The following is a 4199-nucleotide window of genomic DNA, read 5'->3' as shown; positions in this document are numbered from 1 at the left end:
ACAAGTGTGCTATTTTTCCAGCTCAATAGCTGCATTTGTTTTCCTTTTCTTGGGACCACAAACAGCTCTGGCAGGAGCAAAGATGCCAGCACAGCTGGGTACTCAGGGCCTGGCAGCTCATGTGCAGATTACAGCCAGTAAGACTGGGGCCCAGGTGTCCAGCATGCAGATATAAGGATAGGGAAAAGGGGACTCAGGTAACCTTGGCTTTTTCTTTTGTGTTTTTGTGGGTCAGGGTGGTGAAATATACAATGACATGGACCAGATAAATGATGAAGCCTTTATTCCAACTTCAGGACAACACAAGTGCCTTTTCAAGCCAGATAAAACAATATCCCTCAGGAGAAATGAAGGAGGGAAGGAAGGAAAGAATAAAAGGAAAAAAGGAATCATTTTTTTGAGTTCAAGTAGACACGTCCATAAATTAACCACTGTATTTTTCTCTTTTTTTTTTGGTACTGGGGATCGAACTCGGGTCCTTGCGCTTGCGAGGCAGGCCACCAAACCACTGAGCTAAATCCCCAGCCCTACCACTGTATTTTTCAATTAAATTTAAATCACAGTGCCCTGTTCCCAGGTACACACATTTTCCTAACATACCCAGTGAGAATTATTGGAAATAACCATGCCAGAGAACGTCACAGATTTATTCTGTCTTACCAGATATGAAGACCATCAGTTAAAAATCCCAAACAAATAAAAGTGTGTCCTAGGCCTGTCAAACAGATGGACAGCAAAGTCAAATATCATTTAATTTTATATTTGTAAAGTAACTGCATTGCAGCACCTGTAATCTCAGCCCTGGAAGGTTCACAAGTTCAAACCCAGCCGGCACAACTTCATGACTTCAAAGACAGTGTCTCAAAATGGGAAAGAAAAAGAATGAAAAGAAAGAAGAAAGAAGGAGTGGGAGTGTAGCTCAGTGTGAAGGCCCTGGATCCATTTGGCAGTGCTGGGAATAAAAATAGGTATGCACTGATTGGGAGGTGGGTTATTGAAGTATCTCACTGTACAGGAGAAATAATAGTCAAATCAGTTTAATGCTATCCACAGTACTCAGCCTTCAACTTACTGTCACTATTACAGTGACACATTCTTCACAAAGCCCTTCTGGATAGATCTCTAACCTTGCCGCTTTTCACTTACCTATCTCCTTTCTTCCAGCAGCTGCCCTTCTTTAGAAGTGATTTTGCTTTACAGTTGAGTTACTACTTCCACAAGGCAGAAAAATGGAGCAAAAGACATACACACGTACTACTATTGGGAATCTGTGAGAGGCAAGGTAGTTCCATGGGCCAGTTTGGAAGTCTGAGTTTGTTTTTGTTTTTCTCTCATGGTCAGCTTTAAATCAGCCTTATATCTTTCAGATGTTGTCATTTCTTGAACTGGATACTTATCAAGTGCTTCTGAGTAGAATACCATAGATATCTGAGATTTTATGAAGCTATAAGTCCTCTCTAATGATAGCTTCCTTTTGTCCGTAAGGTGTGAGCACCTTGTGACTCATTAATGGCAGTTTCCTGCCTGAGGTTACCTGGAAGACACCAGGCAGGCGAGTGACCTCCAGGAAATCACTGATCCTTAGGGGTCCCTTCCATTTCCATTCTGTAGGAATCAAGTGCTACACCTCCTGATTGCTGAGATACCCTAGAGCCCAGAAATTCTGCCATTCTGTCAGAGTTATCCTAATGCATACAGATAATGGAAGATACTATCTTCAGTTTAGTGGACACACTAGCCATGTGCTGGGCATGATGCTGGGTCTGTAGCAGTCCCTGTTCAATCTAATCATCCCACCTTGCCTAATAATTAAGAAAATATTCTCATAATCCCCCATCTATGGGTGAGAAGACTAAAGCTAAGGGAAATGAACCAATGGGCCATTCTTCTTGAGTTCATTATCTTCAGAGCTGCACGCTATTGAAAAGTTCATCCTAGCTTGTGCTCAACATATCAAATGGGACTTAATGAATTTTACTAGGCTAGGGAACATTTCTCTCTTAATGTCTTCTCATCCATCCTGCTAATTGGTCTTATAATTTTAGGTTCAGAAGATTTTATCCTATGCTTGACTTAGAGAGATGAGGGATGGCAGGAAGGACACAGTACCTTTCTCTTTTGACCTTTCTCTTCAGGATCTTTACTCATAGTTGAAGTCCCTGTTCTAGACAGGAAGGGATGCCACTTCCCTTAGATTCTGCAACTGCCAAGGTGGTATTCTTGTTCAAAATCTTAATATCCCTGTATCCAACTCCTCCATTACATTTACATTTGATGAGCAAATAACTGACATCATATTTCCATCTCCCATTCGGGTCCCCTGAAGAACTGGAATTCTGGGCATCTACTGAAATTTAAGGGAAGAATGCATTCCTGGCTCAGGTGACCCATTACCCACGTCTTTACTGGAAGAAATATTTTGCAGGTTTCCTTATACAGATAGCAGCACAGGTATCCAGGCTTCTCATGTTCCCAGACTTACTGGCTTTATTGCGTGCTCTCTCTCTCTCTCTCTCTCACTCTCTCATTCTCTCTCTCTCTCTCTCTCTCTCTCTCTCTCTCTCTCTCTCTCTCTCCTTCTTGAGTTCCCTCCCACTCATGTTTTAAGTGCTGGAATCCGCTATTAACGTCCTAGAGAAAGCCTTTTCACTTTTTTATTCTTGCAGCCTCTAGAGAAATGTGCTGCCTTGGGATCTGCTGGATCCTACACCAGGTTTATGCAGGGCAATCAGGAGTCTCCTGCAGCTTAATGCAATGCAGTAGGTGTTTCTTTTCAGAATTTATTTTTTGCCACTCTGAGTTTTTTGGAGTGTTTTTTCCCCCTCAAAGAACCCCCTATGAGATGTTCTTTGGAATTTTTTTTTCTAATACAAAAAGAAAAGAAGGAAGAAAAGCCCACACGTTGTCCTGGAGGAGAAATTAAGCAGGACACAATGCAGTTCCTATCGATGCTGCCCAGGCTCTTACACCCAAGACATTTTCCTTTACTCTTTTATGAAACTACATCACATCACATGGGAGAAAAATTGACCATAAGATTTTGTTTCTGGTTTCTCAAAATCTGTTCATTTTTGCATCTTCTGAGCCACTCTAAAAGCACCTTGGATTCTGCAGTGTGGAAAATGGCAATTAAAAAAAAAAAAAGATAGTTATTTATTGCTCCTTAGCTACCAGGGCTTTTTGTCAAAGGCTGGATGTACATCATTTCCTTGAATTATAGCAGAAGCTTTGTCTGATCGGTGATAGGAGTCTTGTCCTCATTTTATGTACGGTGGTAGACTTGGAAAAATTACTTGGCCTAAGGTCATGTTGGTAGAAATTGGAGAAAAGAGTAGTATAGTACAGATCTGTATCTTTATCCCTCCAGGAATCAAGCTGAAGCGCATTGGTCTTTTCCTTAGGTCTGGGGTAGATAATCACTGGTCGGCTGGGAAGGAGTCAACTCTAGGGGGAGCTGTGTCCTCCATCAAGGGGAGCGAGCATTTTGATGCAGCTCAGTGAAACTGAGGCTCCACCCTTGATCTTACAGTCTCTCATGAAGACCAGAACATGCATGTCGCATCCCCAGACGCTGCACGGCTCAATGTATATCCTAGGAGCACTGACATGTAGTGCATGAGATGACAGGTCTAAAAATGTGTATTGTGTCATCGTTGTCATGGTAAAAACTGGAAACAGTTTAATGCCCACTGATCGATGAATGGATCGATAGATTTGGTGACTCCATGCAGTGCAGTTCTGTGACACTTATAAGGGAAGCAGATCTACATGAGTTGACACAGATCCAGGCTCGAGTTGCGTTGAAAAAAAGTGGTCAAAAGAGGTGACCCTTATGAAAATTTTATTATATTTATTTTTGAAATATGGAGCGCTTCACGAATGTGCGTGTCATTCTTGCGCAGTGGCCATGTTCCTCTTCTCTGTACTGGTCCAGTTTTATTATATGTGCAGCCCAAGTGAGCACTCCAAATATTAAAATACACAAAATAGTACTTTCATTATTAATTATGCACACATCTACATAATTAAAAAGAAGACATTAACGGGAAGGGTCTACTTTATGATGGTGGTTTTTCCCGGAGGGAAGAGAATGCAATGGGGAATAGTGCAGTGGTAGAGGTGGCAGGGGGCTTTGTTTTCTAACACATTTGTTCCCAAGTAGAAATTTTGAAAGATATCATGAGAAAATATTAGACTAT

At 41.6% G+C, this 4199-nt stretch overlaps 1 non-coding gene across 1 annotated transcript; it reads right to left on the bottom strand.

Annotated features, from left to right (window-relative positions):
• Positions 1–3857: 3857 nt before the first annotated feature.
• Positions 3858–3964, bottom strand: LOC117285433. Its single transcript, XR_004516466.1, has one exon. It is a non-coding gene; the product is annotated as a U6 spliceosomal RNA (small nuclear RNA).
• Between the last annotated feature and the right edge of the window lie 235 nt (positions 3965–4199).

The sequence above is a fragment of the Fukomys damarensis genome, unplaced genomic scaffold (genome assembly GCF_012274545.1).
Source record: "Fukomys damarensis isolate Sample0158 unplaced genomic scaffold, DMR_v1.0_HiC HiC_scaffold_9, whole genome shotgun sequence".
In the NCBI taxonomy this organism is placed as follows: domain Eukaryota; kingdom Metazoa; phylum Chordata; class Mammalia; order Rodentia; family Bathyergidae; genus Fukomys; species Fukomys damarensis.
The sequence above is the reverse complement of the archived record's forward strand: the minus strand, read 5'-3'. Positions and strand labels throughout refer to the sequence as shown.